Raw genomic sequence first — 22,036 nt, 5'->3', positions numbered from 1 at the left:
GGGAGGAGAGGAGTGAATGGAAGAGCAGGGGAGGGCAGGGGAGGGGAGGGGAAAGGAAGGGAGAGGGAGGGGGAGGGGGAGGGGAAGAGAAGAAGAGATGAGGGGAGGGGAGATCGGAGGGGAGGGGAGGGGAAAGGGAGGGGGAGGGAGAGGGAGAGGAAGAGGGGGAGGGAGAGATGAGGTAAGAGGAGGGAGGGGGGGGAAGGGAGGGGAGGGGACAAAGAGGGAGGAGAGGAAAAAAATAAAAGAGGAGAGTAGAAGAAAGTAGCAGAGTGAAGACAGTGGACAAAGAAGAAAGAGAAGAGAGAGAGAAGAAAGAAAGAAAGAGAGGAGAGAGAAGAAGAAAGAAAAAGAGGTGAAGGAAGAAAGGAAGAAGAGAAAAAAAGGAGAAGGAAGAAAGGAAGAAAAAGGAGAGCGAAGAAAAGATCAGAGAGAAAAAAGCCGAAAAGAGTGGAGAGAAAAGAAAGAAAAGAAAGAGGAGAGAGAAGCAAGTAAAAAAAAGAGAGATGTGGGAAGAAAAGAAGATAAAGAGACAGAAGAGAGGGAAGTAAAGAAGAAAGAAAAAGAGGAGAGGGAAGAAGAAAGAAGAGAAGAGAGAAGAAAGGAGATGAGGAGAGGAAGAAGGAAGAAGAGAAGAGAGGAGAAAGGAAAAGAGGAGAGGGAAGAAGAAGAGCTGAGAGAAGAAAGGAAAAGAGGAGAGGGAAGAAGAGGAGAAAGGAGATGGAAGAAAGGAAGTAAAAAGAGAGGGAAGAAAGAAGAAGAGAAAGAGGAGAGAGAAGGAAGAAAGTAAACGGGAGAGAAGGAAGAAAGGAAAAGAGGAGAGGGAAGAAGAGGGAAAAGAGGAAGAAGAAGGAGCAAGAAGAAAGAAGAAGGCGAGTGAAGAAAGCAAGCAAGAGTGGCGAGAGAAGAAAGAAGGAAAGAGAGAGAGGAGAGAGAGAAGAAAGCAAGTGAGAGAGAAGAAAAAGAAATGGAGGAGAGAGAAGAAGAAAAGAGAGCGGAGGCTGAAAGAAGCAAAAGAAAGAGGGAGGAGAGGAGAGGAGAGGCGAGGAGAGGAGCGGCAAGCAGTGGCGAGGCGAGGAGAGGAGAGGCGATGAGAGGAGAGGCGAGGAGCGGCGAGGCGAGGAGAGGAGAGGCGCTAAAGCAAGTAAAAGAGGAGAAAGGAAGCAAGAGAGTGGAGAGAGAAGGAAGCAAGCGAGAGAGGAGAGAGAAGGAAGCAATGTGGGAAAAGAGGAGAGAGAAGAAGAAAGAAGAAGAGCTGGGAGAAGAAAGGAAAAGAGGAAAGGGAAGAAGACAGAAGAGAAGAAAGGAAAAGAGGGAAGAAGAAAGAAGAGAAAAGAAGAAGGGAAAAGAGAGGGAAGGAAGAAGAAAAGAAGAGCTGAGAGCAGAAATGAAAAGAGAGGGAAGAAGATAGAGGAGAAGAGGGAAGAAAGGAAAAGTGGAGAAAGAAGAAGAAAGAGGAGAAAAGAGAAGAAAGGAAAAGAGAGGGAAGAAGAAAGAAGAGGAGAAGAGAAAAGAACGGAAAAGAGAGGGAAGGAAGAAGAAAGAAGAAGAGCTGAGATCAGGAAGGAAAGAGAAGGAAGAAGATAGAGGAGAAGAGGGAAGAAAGGAGAAGTGGAGAAGGAAGAAGAAAGGAGAAAAGAGAAGGAAGGAAGAGGAGAAGAAAGAAGAAAGAAGAAAGAAGAAAGAAGAAAGAAGAAAGAAGAAAGAAGAAAGAAGAAAGAAGAAAGAAGAGAAGAGAGAAGAAAGGAAAAGAGAGGGAAGAAAGGAAGAAAGAGGAGAGGGCGGAAAGAAGAGGAAAGAGAGAGAAGCAACAAAGTAAGAGGGAGAGAAGGAAGAAAGGAAAAGAGAGGGAAGAGAGGAAGAAGAAGGAAAGGGAAGAGAGGAAGAAAAAGGAGCAGGAGGAAAGAAGAAGAGGCAAGTGAAGAAAGAAAGAGTAGAGAGAGAAGAAAGAGAGAGGAGAGAGAGAGAAGCAAAGAATCTAGTAAAAGAGGAGATAGAAATAGAAAAAGGAAGAAGAAAGAAGAGGAGAAGAAAGAAGAAGGGAAAGAGGGGGAAGGAAGAAGAGGAGAAGAAAGGAGGAGAGGGAAGAAATGAAGAAAAAGCCTAGGGAAGACAGAAGAAGAGAAGGAGTAGAGAGCAAGAAGAAAGTAAGAGGGAGAGAAGGAAGAAAGGAAAAGAGGAGACGGAAGAAGAAGAGCTGAGAGAAGAAATGAAAAGAGGAGAGGAAAGAAGAGGAGAAAGGAGATGGAAGAAAGGAAGTAAAAAGAGAGGGAAGAAAGAAGAAAAGAAAGAGGAGAGAGAAGGAAGAAAGTAAACGGGAGAGAAGGAAGAAAGGAAAAGAGGAGAGGGAAGAAGAGGGAAAAGAGGAAGAAGAAGGAGCAGGAAGAAAGAAGAAGAGGCGAGTGAAGAAAGCAAGCAAGGCTGGCGAGAGAAGAAAGAGAGAAAGAGAGAGAGGAGAGAGAGAAGAAAGCAAGTGAGAGAGAAGAAAGAAAGAAATGGAGGAGAGAGAAGAAGAAAAGAGAGCAGAGGCTGAAAGAAGCAAAAGAAAGAGGGAGGAGAGGAGAGGAGAGGTGAGGAGAGGAGCGGCAAGCAGTGGTGAGGAGAGGCGAGGAGCGGCGAGGCGAGGAGTGGAGATGTGAGGCGAGGCGAGGAGTGGCGAGGCGAGGAGAGGAGAGGCGATGAGAGGAGAGGCGAGGAGCGGCGAGGCGAGGAGAGGAGAGGCGATGAGAGGAGAGGTGAGGAGCGGCGAGGCGAGGAGAGGAGAGGCGCTAAAGCAAGTAAAAGAGGAGAGAAAGCAAGCAAGAGAGTGGAGAGAGAAGGAAGCAAGCGAGAGAGGAGAGAGAAGGAAGGAATGTAGGAAAAGAGGAGAGAGAAGAAGAAAGAAGAAGAGCTGGGAGAAGAAAGGAAAAGAGGAAAGGGAAGAAGACAGAAGAGAAGAGAAGAGAAGAGAAGAGAAGAGAAGAGAAGAGAAGAGAAGAGAAGAGAAGAGAAGAGAAGAGAAGAAAGGAAAAGAGAGGAAAGGAAAAGAGAGGAAAGAAGAAAGAAGGGAAAAGAGAAGGAAGGAAAAGAGAGGGAAGGAAGAAGAAAGAAGAAGAGCTGAGAGCAGAAAGGAAAAGAGAAGGAAGAAGATAGAGGAGAAGAGGGAAGAAAGGAAAAGTGGAGAAGGAAGAAGAAAGGGGAGAAAAGAGAAGAAAGGAAAAGAGAGGGAAGAAGAAGAGGAGAAGAGAGAAGAAGGGTAAAGAGGAGAGGGAAGAAGAAAGAAGAGCTGAGAGCAGAAAGGCAGAGAGGGAAGAAGATAGAGGAGAAGGGGGAAGAAAAGAGAAGTGGAGAAGGAAGAAGAAAGAGGAGAAAAGAGAAGAAAGGAAAAGAGAGGGAAGAAGAAAGAAGAGGAGAAGAGAGAAGAAGGGAAAAGAGAGGGAAGGGAAGAAGAAAGAAGAAGAGCTGAGAGCAGAAAGGCAAAGAGAAGGGAGAAAATAGAGGAGAAGAGGGAAGAAAGAAAGAGGAGAAGAAAGAAGAAAGAAGAGAAGAGAGAAGAAAGGAAAAGAGGAGAGGGAAGAAAGGAAGAAAAAGGAGAGGGCGGAAAGAAGAGGAAAGAGAGAGAAGCAACAAAGTTAGAGGGAGAGAAGGAAGAAAGGAAAAGAGAGGGAAGAGAGGAAGAAGAAGGAAAGGGAAGAGAGGAAGAAAAAGGAGCAGGAGGAAAGAAGAAGAGGCAAGTGAAGAAAGAAAGAGTAGAGAGAGAAGAAAGAGAGAGGAGAGAGAGAGAAGCAAAGAATCTAGTAAAAGAGGAGATAGAAATAGAAAAAGGAAGAAGAAAGAAGAGGAGAAGAAAGAAGAAGGGAAAGAGGGGGAAGGAAGAAGAGGAGAAGAAAGGAGGAGAGGGAAGAAATGAAGAAAAAGCCTAGGGAAGACAGAAGAAGAGAAGGAGTAGAGAGCAAGAAGAAAGTAAGAGGGAGAGAAGGAAGAAAGGAAAAGAGGAGAGGGAAGAGAGGAAGAAAAAGGAGAGGAAGAAAGGAGGAAAAAGGAGCAGGAGGAAAGAAGAAGAGGCGAGTGAAGAAAGCAAGCAAGAGTGGCGAGAGAAGAAAGAGAGAGAGAGAGAGAGAAGGAAGGAATCTATGAAAAGAGGAGAGAGAAACAGAAAGGGGAAATGCTGCAATAAGAAAGGAAAAGAGGAGAGAGAAGAAGAAAGAAGAGACGGAAGAAAGGAAAAGAGGGAAGAAGAAAAGGGGAGAAGGGAGAAGAAATGAAAAGCGGAGAAGGAAGAAGGAAGAAGAGAAGAGGGAAGTGAAGAAAAGAGGAGAGGCAAGAAGGAAGAAGAGGAGAAAAGGGAGCCTGAAGAAAGGAAGAAAAAGAGGGAAGAAAGCAAGAAAAAGCCCAGGGAAGAAAGAAGAGAAGGAGGAGAGAGAAGGAAGACAGCAAAAGGGAAAGGAGGAAGAAAGGAAAAGAAAGGAGGGAAGAGAGGAAGAAGAAGGAGAGAGAAGAAAGGAAGATAAAAGGAGCAGGAAGAAAGAAGAGGCAAGTGAAGAAAGGAAGCAAGAGTGTAGAAAAAGAGAAGGAGGTGGAGGAGAGAAAGAAAAAAGAAAGTAAGAAGAAGGAAGGAAAAGAGGAGCTAGAAGAAGAAAAGGGAGAGGAGAGTGAAAAAAGCAAAAGAAGAAGGAGAGGAGAGGCGAGGAGAGGCGAGGAGAGGCGAGGAGAGGCGAGGAAGAAAGGCGACCAAAGAAAGAAAGAGAGGAGAGAGGGAAGGAAAAGGGGAAGGAGAACGAGAAATGGGGAAGGAGAAGGGAGAGGGGAAGGCAGAGGGGAAGGAGAAAAGGAAGGGGAAGGAAAGAGGAAGGGAAAGGGGATGGGAAAGGGGGAAGGGGAAGGGAGAGGGGAAAGCAGAAGGGGAGGCGGAGGGGGAGGGGAAGGGGGAGGGGAAAGGAAGGGAAAGGAAAGGAAGGGAAAATGAAAAGGGAGAAGGGAACGAGGAAAGGGGAAATGGGAATGGAAAATGGAAGGAAAATGGGGACGGAAAGGGAAAGGGAAAGGGGAAAGGAAAACAGAAGGGAAATGGGGAGGGAAAAGGGAAAGGAAGGGGGAGGGGGAAAGGAGGGAAGGGAAGGGAAATTGAAAAAGGAGAAGGGAAAGAGGAAAGGGGAAATGGGAATGGAAAATGGAAGGAAAATGGGGAGGGAAAAGGGAAAAGGGGGAAGGGAAAAGGGGGAAGGGAAAGGGAAAAGGGGGAAAGGGAAAACAGAAGAGAATTGGAAGGGAAATGGGGAGGGAAAAGGGAAGGGAAATGGGGAGGGAAAGGGGAAGGGAAAGGGAAGGGGAAATGGAAAGGAAGGGAAATGGGGAGGGAAATGGGGAGAAAACTGGAAGGGGAAGGGGGAGGGAAATGAGGAGAGGAGGGGAGAGGAGGGGAGGGGAGGGAAGGGGAGGGGAGGGGAGAGGAGGGGAGGGTAGAGGAGGGGAGGGAACGAGAAGGGAAATGGGGAGAGAAATGGAAGGGAAATGGGGTGAAAGGGAAGGGAAAGGAGGGGGGAAATGGAAGGGAAGGGGAATGGGGAGGGAAATGGGGAGAAAAGGGGAAGGGGGAGAGAAATGAGGAGGGGAGGGGAGGGAACTGGAAGGGAAATGGGGAGGGAAATGGGAAGGGAAATGGGTTGAAAGGGAAGGAAAAGGGGGAGGGAAAGGGGAACTGGAAGGGAAATGGGGAGGGAAAGGGGAAGGGAAATGGGGTGAAAGGGAAGGGAAATGGGAAGGGAAAATTGAAAGGAAGGGAAATGGGGAGGGAAATGGGGAGAAAAAGGGAAGGGGAAGGGGGAGGGAAATGAGGAGGGGAGGGGAGGGGAGAGGAGGGGAGGGGAGGGAAAGGGGAAAAGGGAAAGGGAAAACAGAAGGGAATTGGGAGGGAAATGGGGAGGAAAAGGGGAAGGGAAATGGGGAGGGAAAAGGGAAAGGAAAGGGGAAGGGAAAAAGGAAGGGAAGGGAAATGGGGGGAGGAAAAGGGGGGAGGAAAGGGGAGGGGAGGGGGGGAATGGGAGGAGATGGGAGGGGGAGGGAGGGAAGGGAAAACGGAGAACGGAGAACGGAAAAGAGAAAGGGAAGGGAAATAGGGAGGGAAAGGGGGAGAAAGGGGAAGAAGGGAAGTGGAAGAAGGGAAGAGGAAGGGGAAGAGGAAGGGGAAGGGGAAAAGGGAAAATGGAAGGGAAAGGGGAAAAGGGAAAGGGGAAAATGCGAAAAGAGAAGAAGTATGGAAATGGGGAGGGAAAGGAAGAGAAAAGGGAGAGGAAAAGGGAAGGGAAAGGGGAAAGGAAAAGTAAGGAAATAGGGAAAGGAAAAGAGAAGGAAAAAGGGAAAGGAAAGGGAAGGGAAAGGAAAGGAAAGGGAAAATAGAAAGGGAAAGAAAATCAGTAACAATCATTGCACAGTTACGGAAACGGCAGACCCGAGGATGAAATTATTGATCACTACTCTTTAGCTAATAAATGGCAGATTTAAGGAAAAACACAGAGAGATGAAAAAAATCGTGTCGGATTCACTTTACCGCTCATTAGATATCTCCGGGCTTGTTAATCCCGGCCTGCTTTACTCCAGGTGGTGAGGGATTCTCAAAGTGTGAGTAGCCGGATTTATTGTTCATGTCTTACTTTCTGCTTATTTCCTTCGGCCAAGAGGAACTGCTGCTGGCAGCACCCATTTCTCTGCTTTACGAGAGTACTGACTCAGTGCAACGCAGGCAACTCATCCACAGCAGACATCCACCACACAGATCTCTGGGCAGAACAGATCTGGGCAGTCAGATCCCTGCCAGAACCCCTTAAGTTTTGACGCCTACGCAAAGGGAAGACGATTTGCTTGCAGTTCAGACTTCTTGACAGGACAGAGATATCCTGGCATAGAAGACTTTAAACCAGATTCCAGGCCATTAGTGAACACTGCAATCAATATTTCCTGCTGCTGAGATTGACCTCTCTGGCTGCAGTCAGAGACAAAGTCACCTTTAGTTTCATGGTCACCTTCCATTTAGGGTCACACTTTTAAATGTTTGTTTTCTAAGGGGTGAGAAGACTATACCCATATTCTTTCTACACAAACACGCAGCTGCAAAACCAATTAAAATAGTGATTCCGTATGTCACTGACCAGCTGCGAGCTGCTCTGCCCACTCCTCTCACCACCTCAGGAGTCGGTAAGCTCCTGTCTTCTGCTCTGCATTCCTCCTGTTACACACCGACAGCAGGCCTTCAATCTCACCACGTGCTGTTCAAGCCTGTTGTCTTCAGACAAGGGCAGACAAGAGGCAAAACGCAGATTCCTCTCTCCCAGTACTGTACTAAGGGGGAAGAGAGAGCAGAGCAATTTTTATACCGGTTTGCCAACAACACTGCAGAAAGCTGGGCTGTTGAGTCAGCAGATGCTGTAGCTTCACTTTGAAGAGGAGAAGTGAACTGGAAGGAGAGAAGGGGAGGATAGAATTTAATTCCCCCGTTTTGAAATGCACGGTAATACCCACCAACAAGCAGCCACATCCTGCGCCCTCTCTAAGTATAAGTAACACATTACCACTGCGGAGATGCGCCAGCCAGTGTGCTGCGGGTCTCGGGTGGAAGTACATGGGCTTTGTCCTCCTTATAGCAATTCCATAGCAAAACTTCATCCACCAGTGACTGAGGGGGCCATGCGCCCTCTCTCCAAAGATAGGCGACACGGTGCTCTAATACCTAGGGGCTCCGCGTCTTCCTGTTCTTCTGTGCTCTCCAGCCGCTTCACACCCTTCAATGACCATCTGACTACAGTACGCATTGCGAACCAGAAACAAGGGCTCCATGGTTTAAATAGGCTCTTCCTGAAGAACCTGAACTACTGGGGAATGAATCCCAGAGCCCCAGATTTTCCTGCCTTCCATAACTGGGCGTTGAAGGTAAATTTGGTGGTAATGTTGGAGCTCTCTTAGACCACATCAAAATCCCACGGAGTTGATTCCAATATGTCTAGCCTTTCATCCAGCTGTAGGGACCAACACAGGTTTGTTAGCTTATTGCCCTCTCTTTCTTACAGGCACTTAGCTTTTTGCCCAGCCCAAGGCCATAATAACTACACGGACTGCCCCCCTTCCAAGCCCTGTTGTAGCTATTTCAGTGTGAGGAACTAACTAGCACCAAAAATGCAAGACTTGCTTTTTTGTAGAATAGCTGTAGCGTTAGATATGGCAGCACTCTGAGTGTTTATTAATCCAGAAAATTATTTCCTCTCTTCCTTTTTCATCTATAATTCAAAACGCGGCTACCATGTATTGCAATATTTATTAAACAACAAAACCAAAAGCATGAGAGGAAACAAATGCCACATAAGTTCCAGAGAAGTTGCTCCTTAGCTGCATTACTTAATTACATGGATAAATTACTAGCTTGCACACTTGGTACAAACGAATGAGCTGAGTGCAATAATAAACACGGGTCAAGCTCTTCATTTGATCTCAGCAGAGATCAGAATCTCACTATTACTTGTTCTCTACGCTGGAACAAATTGCAAAGCCTGGCCGGGTGCTTTTACTGCACGAGGTCCAAGGTGAGAAGAAGCATGCGTTCAATTCTGAGAATAGCATTTTAGGATCTGCTATTTCCCAAAGCAGTTTTGTCTCTTTCACCACTACCCTTCCATCCCCAAGTGTTGCACAAAGCAATGCCCCCAAACCACCATTCACTCAGAACGCCAGGTAAAGCTCTGAAACCCTTTTCTTCCCAAAGCCACGTGCAGATTAGTCAGGTCAGGAATTAGCAGCGCTCCAAGCGTGGACATACCCTCGAGGCATTCTGGGACTATGAAGCAGCCTCTGCACATCCATGGCTGCTGTGCGCTCTGCAGGTTCTGGCTAGTGTCCACTCAGAGACTGCCACGCTCTGCTCGTGAAGGAAACAGTCCTCTCATCTCTCTTCTGTGCCTGCCTTGCAGATTCCTTTAGTTTCATTCACGTTAGGTGTGATACAGATTCAGCTGCTTTTCTTGGGGTTACCCCGTCTCCCCATCTTTGCATCCTCACACATTCCTGAGATTGGATGGGAAGTGGGTAAAAGCAACCTCTGAAACATTAGGGGCGCTTCCCTGCCCTGGCAGCATTTGGCTCAGCTGTCTCCCAGGCTGCCTGCCAAGGCAGCACAGAAAGTGTAGTTCCTCATCCTTGACACGAGGGACAGCTGCAGCACTGAGTTGGGGGATACCCAAACAGCCAAAATGATGGAAGTGCTCCTCAAGAGACTGCATGAAGAAACTCACATGGGAGCAGATGCTATGATAAGCAGCATAAAAAGATATGCTGTGGGATCAAAGACGCTATCAAATACTGACCTTATTGTAAGGAGATGCCCCACCTGTTGTGCAAATAACCCCCAAATTCAGAAGAAACCACCTATGGGAGAACTAAGAAGAGGATCAACCCCAGGGGAACACTGGCAGATAGATTTCTCTGAATTGCCTAAATGTGGTTGGTGTAAATATTTACTTGTTTTGGTAGATACATTTTCTGGTTGGCCAGAAGCCTTCCCATGCTCCACCAATAATGCAAAAGAAGTAATTAAAATTTTACTAAAAGAGATAATTACTCAATTTGGGATTCCTGAAGGTACATCCTCAGATAATGGACCTCATTTTATTTCAGAGGTGGTTCAAGGAACATCCAAATTTTTACAGATGAAATGGGAATTACATACTCCTTGGAGACCCCAGTCTAGCGGCAAAGTGGAAAGAATGAACCAAACACTTAAAAGACATATTGCAAAACTGTGTCAGGAAACCCATCTTAAATGGGTAGATGTATTACCAATGGCCTTGATGAGAATAAGAAGAACCCCAAGAATAAAAGAGGGAGTAAGCCCTTTTGAAATACGTCCTGGCCCTCCTGTGCCTTCACGCTGCAGCTGCATTCTTGGAGGAACGACAAGCAGAGCAGGACTAGGGCGCTGCTAGGCTTCTGAACAGTGAGGTCCTTGAAGGCTTAAAGAAATGCAAACCCATCTTGCTCCAGCACAGAAACCAAGTAAAGGCCTGGAGCACGGCATTCCTGGAAACAGCCACTGCTGCGCGTCCTGCAGCCCCCTGGAAGACCGTGACACTGGCCAGGCTACACACCGGGTATCTGGTAGGGTAGGACTCAGGCTGCTCTGAGAGCTAAGGTCAGATGTGGTGAACACACTGAACAGACGTGGGGGGACAACACTAAGAATATACAAACAGAAAACTTTGTGGTTGCCCAACCTAGCAGAGCAAGGATGTCACGGTCCTGTCCAAACCAGCCGAGGGCAATGCCGTAGGAAGCCTTCCTGGGAAGGACACGTGTGTGTGAAAACCCTGTGTGCACAACGCGGGAAGGGGCAGCTGGCGCACAGCTGTGCTTTCAGGAGGTCCCCAAAGCACACGGGCAGGCCCACCTCGAGCAAGTTTCAGGAGGATGGACAAAACCAAGACCCTTCTTTGCCCTCAGAAGCGGCACTTCACAGAGAACACACAGGAATTTCACAGGGTCCCCTCCAAAAGGGATTACACCTCCGTCCTAGTTTCAGGCCAGCCGTCTGCTCAGGCAGCACGTTCAGACCGTCGCTGCTGCATCAGGGACGCGGCCACGGCTCCCGACAGAGCCGGGGTCTCTTGTGCCCGGCGCGGTCCCGGGCAGCAGGAGGCTGTTGCTTCACACAGCAGTGCATCTCCGAGACGCTCCTTCACGGCTCAGAGCGGCTCGAACCGACCAGGAGACGACACAGGTGAATCCCGGGGGAGGACAAGGACGAGCCCGACAGCCTCCCGCTGCTGCTGCTGGCACATCCGCGCTCTCGCTGGCGAGGGCCTCTGCAGGAGGCGAGCGGAGGCCTCCTCCCCCCAGTCGGGGGCTGCCTTTCCCCTGCCCCCCGCGCCCGCCCCCAGCCGCGGCGAGGGGCCGGGCCCTGTGGGCAGACGCGTCCCCACCTCCGGCCCCAGCCCGGCCCGGCCTGACGGTCGCCGCCGCCACCGCACCTCGGCCGGCTGCCAGCGCCGCCGCCTGCGTGACGGCACCAGCGGGCGGCTGCGGCCCGGGGCGCCCGGGGGGCCGCGGCGTGGGGGAGCCCCACAGCGGGCCCGGCTCTACCCCGCTGGAGCCACGCGCTGTGTGCCTCCCAGGATGCTGCGTGCCCTGGGCACGGGCGAGGCGGCCTCGAGGGCTTTCTGCTCGTCCTCGGGCCCTGCCGCGTCGTTCGCCGCCCCCCGCGCTTGTCCCGCAGCCCCAGCGAGCGCCGCCCGGCGTCGAGCACGTTTCCCCGAGGCACCGGCTCCTCAAGGCTGCGAGCAGCCGGCGCCCCTCGTCCTCTCCGTCCAGGAAGGGGAAGCAAGCGTGATATTCACCCTGCTAAGTGAGGGAGTAGGGCTGGGGGTGTGCTCATCTCCTGAAGGGTACCTGGTGGTGGGACGCAACCTCCTCTTCTGAAGGCTCCGGCTCTGGATCACAGACTCATAGAATCGGTAAGGCTGGAAGGGACCTCTGGAGACCATCTAGTCCAACCCCCCTGCTCAAGCAAGGTCACCTAGAACATGTTGGACAGGGTTGCAGCAACAGGGACCCCCCTTGCTGGAGCCCAGGCTTGAATCTTCAGTCTAACGCTCTCCCAGCTGAGCTACTTTGGATGGTCTGGCCTGTGGTGGCCTGGCACTTTCTTGGACGACCCAGGCTGCTCTACTGGTCTTCCAGCCACGGCATAGCATCGTAGAGTGGCTCTGCTGTGGCTGAAAAAACCTTCTGCAGGGCTGCTGCCACTCTAGAGTTTGTGTAGCCTCTTCTGTGTGAGAGAACTGCACGTGCTGCTGTTGGTGCAGGGGAGGAGGAGGGGACAGGAGCTGCTTGTGTTGGCAGCTGGAGGTGAGCCTCAAACAGGCTGATTTCAGGAGTTGGCAGCTGTGCGCGGAGCAGTGGCCAGGAGAGCAGAGTGCTGACTGTGCTGCTCTTGGCCAGAGTGGTGGACAGCAGGCAGAGGGTCCCGCCTGCCCTTCCTAAGCTCTCTAATGCAAAGGGCCGGAGCCGCGTAGCTGGACTGCTGCTCGGTGAGTTGCTGCTTTCCCTTTGGGAGGCCAGGTGGGGCTGGGGATTGTCCCTGCAAGGCTGTCCCTGCCTGTGGTAGCCGTGCGGGTCCTGGCACTGAAGCGCCTTTTACCAGCTTGCCTGATGGTGCGTTTCGCGGGTAGATTGCCTGACTGCTCGGCATAAATTCACTTCCTCTCTGTCTCTGTTGATAGCTGCCAGAATCTGTGCTGCTCCAATCCCGCCAGGGAAGAGAGTGGAAAAGGTCATTGCTGTCCTGTGTCTCTGGCGATTCCGTAGTGATGATTTTGGCCTGGTTCCAGCAGCTGACAGGTGCGTGGGACAGGAGTGAATCCTGCGTGCTGTCGATTCAATTCACGTTTGGTTAATCTCCGTAGATCTTCCTGTTGGACGTGTGGATCCTGGAGCATTCTCTGTTAAAACAACTCACCTTGCACGTAGGAACTAGCGGGCGGTAAGTATTAGGGGAATGAGTAATAATGTTAGTAGTAATGCGATGTGTCCCTATGGATACACTTTCTTTCCTCATTGTGCTTTTATGTTGAGGCAGGAATTCTAACTGAAGTCTGCAGACTGATAAAATGAATACATGTGGGAGACAAGAAGCTATAGCATTTAACCTCAAAAGGTAGTGGCACAGTCTACAGAAGGCTAAAAGTAGCTTCGGTATAACGGAAGAAAGTGAATCTATGCTGAAATACGCACAGACACCCCCCCCCAAAAAAAAAAAAAAAAAAAAAAAAGAAGAGAAAAGATTCAAAGAGTCAAAATGCAAAAATTGCATGTGGTCACTCTCAGATCTTTTGGCTTACTGTGTGGGTTCCAATTTAAATGCAAATGAAAAAATCTGTGATGAATATCCCATATTGCCTGTGGAGAGATTTTTTTTTTTCTAAACTATTGAAGTAGGTGCGGAGCAGGATTGAAGGAAGTGTGTGGGGCAGTCAGTCAGTATTGCACTTGTATGTTGTCTGTCTTTCCTGGAACTGTAATATCTGTGAATGGAGTTTAAATATATTCTTAATCATATCCTCTGATGTGCGCCTCTTCCTTCTGATCTCAAGTTGTTGCTGTATCATACCAGTTAGTCACCTGCTTAAATAAATTTTGCCTCAAATTGAATATTTCTTGTTACATGTGTTGAAATGATTTGTAATATTTTGCAATGTACATAATATGGGAGTGGACATGTGTGTGTGTATATCTATGTGTGCATGTTTGTGCGTAATATACAAATACGTAGAATTTGCATCTTTGGAGACTTTGAGTACTGAACAGTGTGGTCTAGCCTTGCCATTAGCACTGCTTTGAGGGAGAGGTGGTTTAATTATTTTCAGAGGTCTCCTCTGACCTAAGTCTTTCTGTGCCTTGGAAGACTGCCATGGAGCCTGAGCACTGCCAACAGACTTTTATTTAGGTTAACATAGTGTATTCCTGTAAGGACAGTAATTCAGGATCCACGGTATATCTCTGCCAAACTGGAGCTTCTTTCCTGTTCTGTAGAGGAATCTTTGCAGTAAGTGAACGTGAAGTTAGTTTGGCGCTTTCTTCTGAAAAGGCAAGGAGGAAGGAAGAGGGTTTTGGTCAGGTCAGGTGCATGTGTGTAGAGCTGGTCACGGCTTGGTGGCTCAATGAGAGGGAATGGTGGTGTGAAGATGCGAAGGCAGAGTGAATGCTGCTGCTGATCAGCAGGAAGGAGAGGACTGTCCTTACCTCCACAGACAGTCCTGTGAATTTTCAAGTGGGTGTCTGCAGCAGGTAGAGTAGTTAAATCTGCATGCTAAAGTACTGCGAACTTAGACACAGACTTGTGTAATGCTCTTCTCTCTCTGTTTCTAGATTTGGGCCACCATAAATCCAGCTCACTTGTTGTTATGGGACAGCACAGATCTTACCTCTGTGCGCAGCCCACCCTCCAAAACTGCTCAGGTAAGGGAAAAGGTCTGCCTTGCAATTCTTAGCATACCAGGTTGTCATACAAACAGACTCTATTGGCATTAGGACTATTCTCATGTAAAAAATAACGTGGAAGTGGACCCCTCTGTAACCAGACTAAAGCTAAGCAGTCTGCAGTTTAAAGGCTTTTTTTTTTAACTGTAAAGGAAAAGTAGATGCAGTAACTCAGGTAGGAATTAATAAACATTGTATAATTGGTTTGCACTCTGCTTTTCTTTGTGATGGCCATTGCTGTTGTGTTAGATGAATGAAGCAAGAGCTTTGCTATTTCTCGCACAAACTCCTTTGCTGCCCAGGTGACTGACACTAATATGGAGGAGAGAGATTCTTCTCTCCAAGCATTTTGGCACATGTCCTTGCCTAGGAGCATTTGGATGTGGTGCCTGAATCCCAGATTTTCAAGCTCAGCTGTGCCCCATGGCAAAGGATATGGTTTGACTTCTTTATCCTTTGCTGCCTTGTGCTGCTGTGATTGCATCTTTTGAGTAACAGTGTGCTAGGCCTGCTGTAGAAAGGTGGACGTAGCGTGAGACCTGGCTGTTGAAACAGCACGTGATGGATTCTGATGAGAAGGAGGAAGGGGACTATGCTCCAGCTCTTCCTGGATATGTCACTGTTTCCATAAATGTCACTGTGCAACTGTCCATCGCTTTGATGTGGAAAGGGATGTACACTGTGGTTTTGGAGCAGTCCTGCAGCATGCATGATGTATGGAGCAGATTTGTACAGAGCACATCTGGCAACAGCAATGCATAGGACAGTAGGGCTTTATTTTTTTTTTTTTAATGGAGGGGGGATGCCTTTTTTGGAGGGAGGGGGTGGGCTGTTTTTCCAAGGGAAGCAACACCTATAAACTGCTGTCTGTCCTTCCCTAACATTTGGATCTGTTGGCAGACACTGGAAGGAACATGTTCAGGTTCAAGATAGGTGCGTGAATGGGCCAAGGAAGAACATCCTGCTGAAGGGACAGCAGGGAGAAGTGCCTTTCTAAACTTTCAGCAGCAGCACCTGTGTTGCCCTGTCTGGAGTAGGGACATCAAAGGGAGCAGCAGGGAACTGCAGTTACTGCTTGGGGAAAGGAGGACCTAGAGAAAAGAGATGGGGAGGCGTTTGGCTACAAAAGGACACCAGCTGGTGAGAAGGCAGGCCCTGTTGTTGATGTGTGTGCTTGTCAGCAGTGGGCTTCTGCTACTGCACAGTGCAGACTGATGCGTTGTCTTGAAATTTGGAAAGTGCAAACAATAATTCGTTCAGACTTAATTCTAAATTTTATATATGGGGATGTAGCTCTGAAACTCTCCTTAAATCGTGGCTGGCTTCCTGTTTGACACCTCGCTACCCTGTTGGTCCCTATTTGAGAGATTTAGGAGACACTTTTCCCAGTTAGTGCTTCAGTTCCATTTAGACAAAGAAGATCTCACTCTAGAAACCAAAGCCATGGATGAGGCTTGTAACTCGCTCCAGAGCCAGAGCTGATATGGGCCTTTGCAACTCCCAAATCCGGGCGCAGAGGGAGAGTTTGCAGACATAGCTCTATCTCTGAATGTAATCCTCCAGGATCATGACCTGAATTGCAGACTCCTTAGCCAGATATTCAAAAGTCTGTTTTTGCTGTTCTGATCTAAGGCCGCCAGGATGGTGGAGATCCTTTGGCTGGCCCTTTTCCAAATTGGGTGCTGTATAGGTCACTGTATTTGCAGGTTTTCCAAATCCGTGAATTTTATTTTGCAACAAGCAGTAGTGAGGCTGTGGGGAGGATTCTCTGAACTTGCACTGAGTGTTTCATAGGAGGAAGTAAGTGCGTATTTTTATTTGTTTGAAAAACAAACTTAGTAGCCCTTCTGTATGCAGGCTAACCTCCTAGGTTTCATCCTCAGAGACCTCGCTGATAGGTAGTCCCCTGAGCTTTACCTTGAAAAGGCTTTTTTTAAAGAACTATCTGCCTATAGTTGGTTTGAGAAGTGCAACCAGAAGATTTCCTGGGTGGAAGGAGGAAAAGTTGGTAGCTGTTCAACTCTTCACACAGCTTTAAAACTGGGGTACCTAATTTGTTCAGCAGATGCATATTTAATATACAGTGACTTCTACTGTAGCCACGAACTGCTCTTTTGTGACTGCAGATTCTCAGAATGAGGAATTTGCATTACACTCTGTAAAGTGTGTTAACCATTGTATTCTCCAAGACTCCTTCAAAGTTTGTAGACACCTTCTTTCTCAGGAGATCTCCTCCTGCGTCTCTGCTGGGAGTTACATGTTCTTGTCTGGGCTATCAACATATTAAATTAAAAATTGTGAGTCACCAAAACTGAGAAGGGATGAGTATACAGTCTGCCTAGAAAATAGTAAATATCTTTCAAAGTTTTGCCAGGCAGGAGAGATCTTTTGCTGTTTGCTTTGTGTTATTTATCATAATTCCTTTTATAGTCTCCATGGAAATAGTATATGTATAAAAGAATATAATTAGTAGGATTAACTAATCTGGATAGCCACTAAATGAATCAGCAAACAGATTTTTCTGCCCGGAAGTTGCTGTCCCAGGGATTGTTCTCTTGTAGCTCACTTCATTAGAGGACTAAGAGGAATTATCCTGAATGACTAAGTATATTTTAGTGTGGTAAATTCTCAATAGTTTCTTTTTCTGCTCATTTGCTTTAAAAATGTATTTTTCAGCCAGGTGCAGATATATGAAAAATGATGCACTTAGGTCTGTTTGTTGTTTTCCTGCTCTGGCTGCATATGGAAACAATGCTTTTGCATGTGCAAATGCTGCTTTACACTTGCATGTAATACAATCATGCATGTAGGTCTTAAATGGTGCCTGGGGGGGACTGCAGAAGAACAAAGAACATTCTTCAGCTGTGAAGCCCCTATCTTAGTACATATTAGAGGGTCAAAACAGACTTACTGTGAAGCTTGTATCTGATAACATTTTTTTTTTGTTTTGTTTTGTTTTAATTTTTGGATCTGTTACTTCTTAGCAAGCCTCTCTGTTACAAGCAGCAGTGTTACTGTTTTGAATCTGCCTGGTTACTCGGTAGTTGGGGCTCACTCATCTTCTTTTGTCTTTGACTTTTAACAGACTGCCTCTAGGGAACTCTTGCAACCTTTGATGAGTGAAGGCTGATGTGCCTGATGTAGGAAGCTCCACTCTAACTTTCACATTCTTTGGATGAATGCACTTTTCCTCCTGTCTTCATGTTTCTCTTACTTGACCGACATCATAGAAAATAGTACTGTATTTTTTTTTTCCCACTCCTATCTCTGTTGTGGAATTTGTGAGCTGCTCTTCAAGTTGCTTTATGTGATTGACATTTACTTATTCTTCCTTATGATTCTTTCCTAAGATGTTAGTAGTTTTGGGCCTGGCTTTTCTATCTTAAAAAGATTGTCCCTGGTTTTCTTTCCCTACATGCTGTTCCTCTAAAGCCAAGATTAATTCATTTCTGTTGAAAAGAAAGCTTAATAGAGTTGGATAAATGCATGTAGAACTGAAAGAGTAGTTTCCTCTTTTTGAATGCTTGAAAGCAAATGCCTGTCCTTGGCACAGGCCATGGGCAGGGTGAATTATGTGAGGCCTGGTGTGATACAAGCCAATATTAATTTGCCCAATATTCAGTAATTGAAGAGGATAGATTATTACAAGCAAAATCAGGACAAGGCACCTGAAACAGCAGTCTAAATGACATCAGTGCCAAAGCCTGGCTCGTGTCTGGAATAAAGCCTCAGCAAATCCTGGAGCGGGAGGATCTGTGTGGTCAGCTGACTCAGCAGGGCTTCCCTTGGTTGTTCTGATGCCAGGCTCAGTTGCAATGCATGATCTTTCCTTTCAGGGGCTGGGTGTCTCTTGAGTCCATACCGCTACACTCCAGACATTATTTCCATGTTAAAGACAAGAATGGCTTATTGGGTTAAGTTTGAAATGCAGCAGAGCTCATGACTTTGCGATAGTGAAACGCAGGAGACTCAGTTCTTGGTTTGAGTAGGTGTGATACCTGTCTCTATGCCTCCTATTATAAGGAACCGCTCCTGTGTCCCCAGAATTGTGAAGGTTTACAGATGCTCGGGACAAGTACCAGGCACCAGGAGACCTCAGCACCAGGAGACCTCAGTTAGGCTTTCGAAAGCATAGAGAGAATTCAGTTCTGTTAAAAGCGTTGTTTGCTGCTTCCAAGAAACCCTGCAATGTGCGTATGAGACAGATGAGCATCTGTGAAGTATCTGACGTAACTTCAGATCGCTCGCTGCTGTGAAATGTGCACAGAAATGCTTTTAGCTGTTCTGTGGAATGGTGGCATGGCTTGATTAAGGCTTTTAGGGTTGTTCTTTTTCCCCCAAGCTTTGCCTGAAGGTGAGGCAGAAGCTTCTTGTTCATCTCTAGTGAAGAAATCGGTAGACTGTGCTGGCTATGGGAGTTGTGGCGAGACTAACTGTCTGGCATGTGGCAGGTTTGGAAAGTCAGCTTCCAAAAAGCAGCAAAGGCCAGGCTCTTCGATATTGTATGAGCATGTTTTGATAATGAGGAAATAGCAAAGGAGGTACCAGTGCTCCTGGGGAGCAGCAAGAGCAGGGCTGCTCCGCAAGGAGACACAAGCTGGGAGCTGCGGGTGACCCCAGCATAAGCAAGGCAGTGACCTCACCGAGAGGTGAGTGCCACCAGGTCTGAGCGCAGCCAGGCTGGTGGTAGTGACGGGGACCTAAGGCAAGGTGGTGCATGTTATCAGCAATGTTAGTAAGTGTCGCGTGATGAGAAGCTATGCTTTGATCTCTGTTATAGTTTTTATTGTGTCAAGAAACAAAAATTCTGAAAAGAAGTTAGAAAAACCTGAACGGCAGCTCTGAGATAAAACTTATCATGGTCTATAGATGGTTCATGTGTTTGCAGATTGCTTAACTCACGTCTGGAAAACCTATTAATGTAAGTTTCTCTACCGGCGTGACTTGAGTGCAGGGTATGGCATGTATGGCAATGTCACTGAGCCCTCTCAAAGGCTATTTCCAAGTTTGCAGTTTGCACTGAATGCTTTGAAAAAAATAACAAGCAAGAATAACAACAACAGCAACAAAACTCCAAACTAAGACTCTAGTTTGTTGTTGCCAGTCAGCTCCAATACATTTTTGGAACCCAGTTAAACCTCTGTTGTGTGGGTTGGCCTGGGGGGGAGGGCATGTTCTGGATTTGTTTGTTTTGTTTTTTGCTTACTGTGTGGGCATATACTGGGAACAGGATTTAACAAGGCTATGGAAATTAGGATTGCCTGTATTTGAAGAAGACCAGAAATTTGATAGTGACATGGGCAGATTTCCATTCTCAGTAGAGTGTGTCGCGCTTTAAATTTATTTCATCTAGTTTTTTGGCAAAAAAAAGAGACAGGTAACACACTTTGCAAGATCTGGAGATCTGAGTTCATTTTCTGACTGTGACTGAACGTCAGCGTGCCGGCAGCTGGAGTGAACTCCTGCCTCTTTTTGCACGATGCCAGGATGAGCTGTGACAAGACTTCAGTACACTGAACTGCTAGTCATAACACAAAGGGCTTTTAGTTTCTCCTTATCTGAGCGTTTGTTAACTGTGTATCTTGAGAGGAACCACTGTAATATTGCTGAAATTCATGGCCTCACCACTGAACAATGTGCAGCTTAAGTCAGGAATTTGCAAGTTACCTGTTGTAGTTCTGCTTAAATGGTATCTCCTTGCTGAGGGAGTAGCACTGCTGCAGAGCACATAGAGCACAGCTGAGTTAGAGACAGATTTGTGTTAAGTATGGGGGACTTGCTGCTCTAAAAGTCCACTTGGTTGCCTGCACTGATGTCCTGTATGCGTCTTTGTGCTAGTTGTTCAGAAGTCATGTTTTGCTTTGGGGCATAGATTTTTCTCTCCTAGTGAACTTGGAGACAGACCTTGGCTTCTGGAGGATTTCAGATACTCTCTACTGTGTAGGAAGAAAGCTCTTATGAAAACATTGTGCCTCAAAGTAGAAACTGTTTTCTATGTGGCAGACTAGATCCCTGCTAATATGCCAAAGGAATGCGATCATAGCATCGGAGTTCTTGGCTGTCTTAAAGAGTTCCTCTGCTTGTTTTTGGTGTTTTTTCTGCAGCTGTAAAACTGTCATAAGTGCAACTTTGGGGATGTTGCAGAGAGTGTGGTAGAACTGCTAGCTTTCACAGGATTTGTAAGCCAGCCTCCTGTTTCATGTGTCCAGGTGACAACCTAGGTCTGCCACATGCTTACCTTTGCTGCCAGAACAGTTTTCCTGCTGTTGCTTATGATCCCCAAAATGCCCCACTGCTTAAAAAGCACTGCAGAGGGCAAGAGCCTTCAGCACTTCTTAAACATGCAGAGTACACTGTTACCAAGTGCAGGATGGCTTTCCAGTTCTTGTGTGCACAATTTTGATGGTCTGTCTGCAGCTAAGTCCTTGGAAGGAGGGAGCAGCCACAGCAAACTGGTAGGAACTGGCACGTTATTCCCATTTGAAGCAAAGATGACTTGTGGTTTTTCATGTCAATTGCAGAAATCCTGCCAGGAACATGAGCTGTCACCTCTTGGCTTTGTTCTGCTTTTCTCGCAGTGAAACAGCACAGAAGCTGTCTTTAAGGCAGAGTTCACAGTCTCAGCACTCCAAAGAGTTTTGTAAGAACCTAACTTGAGCAGTGTGCAGTGCTGCACTGGAATTCCTCTTCTTGTGGTTTGCTGTGAAATGGAATGTTTGTAGTTATTAAAGCACAAACTGCATGTTGATTCAATTACAAATACTTGAAAGCTATCTGGTACATAAAACAGTTAAAATAAAATTTCAGCTTTAGTTCTTAGCCACAGTGGGTTTAACTAAGAAAGTGGATCGATTTTATGATCCCCTGTGATTTTATCATTGCCTCTGGATGTATCTGTTGTATATTTTGCCTTGAGTAGCCCGTAGTGGGTGAAGTGCGGCCTTACCCAGGGCAGACCTAAGAAATTGTATTCCTAACAGTGTTTCCCTGAGCAGTTTTCTGGGAGGTATTTTGAAAGGATCTCCTGGGCATTTAAAGCATCTGAAGGATGCTTTTAAGTTCTGTAAATTTACTTGCAGAGTGCTAGCTGTCTTGCCAAACGATCTGTGGGAATGGCATGCTCCATGACTCTGAACAAGACCTTGGGTAAGTAATGCTCAAAGCTCTCTAAGTGGAGTTACTCATTGTTTGCTTTGCATTCAAAACCATCTGCGCTAACAGTGCTTGGGCACCAAGAATGTCATTAGTAAGAATGTCATTAAATATTCCAGCTGCCAAGTCTAAAATTCAGCACATACAGCTGACTTCCTAGGTCCTCTGTTTCTTTTGTGCCTACTAAGTATAAAAATGCCGTTGGAGGGCATTTCCTGTGAACGCATAACTTTGATACATAGCATATGGCAGGCCTGTCACAAAACAGTGGTGGCCTCTTGCCAGCTGGCAGCAGACCTGAAAAATTTCCTGGGTGGCATCTCTTCCTGCAGTTGCTGTGGAGGGGCATCAGAGATGGATTGGGAATGCCAACAGAGTAATTTTAAGTGTGACAGAAAGAAGTAGACAAAGTCGAGGCTGGGAACAGCAGTGGCATGTTGCTTACTAGCCGACATCCAAGCTCCGTGTTGCCTTGGCCTGACATACCTTGTGCCTGGGTTAATGCCTTTGGCTGTGGAGCGGCAGGGGCAGCGCCTGGACTAAGCCTGCAGATGCAGCCACTGTGCGCGCTGTGAGCGAGCGGTGGGGGTGAGCAGGGTGTCGCATGGTTGTAGCTTTCCATCCAAGTGTCAGACTGGTATTAAAGTGTGTGTTCAGTCAATAATTCTTTTTTTTTTTTTTGCGACATACCTTCCTTTTTGCAATTTATTTAATGAAGTGTTCCAGGGTAGCACAATTGTTTTACTCGCAAGGAGGATCTAGTTACTTTACACTTGATTCTACAGGTTTGGAAAGCTTTTTACTAAGCCTGCAAATTTATGCGCTTTCTTAATTTTATGATCCCAGTAGTTACCTTAAATACCTGTGCTTGAGGCTTTTGTAATGATACAGT

Source organism: Rhea pennata, chromosome Z (assembly GCF_028389875.1).
Source record: "Rhea pennata isolate bPtePen1 chromosome Z, bPtePen1.pri, whole genome shotgun sequence".
Classification (NCBI taxonomy): domain Eukaryota; kingdom Metazoa; phylum Chordata; class Aves; order Rheiformes; family Rheidae; genus Rhea; species Rhea pennata.
This window is presented reverse-complemented; position numbering follows the sequence as displayed.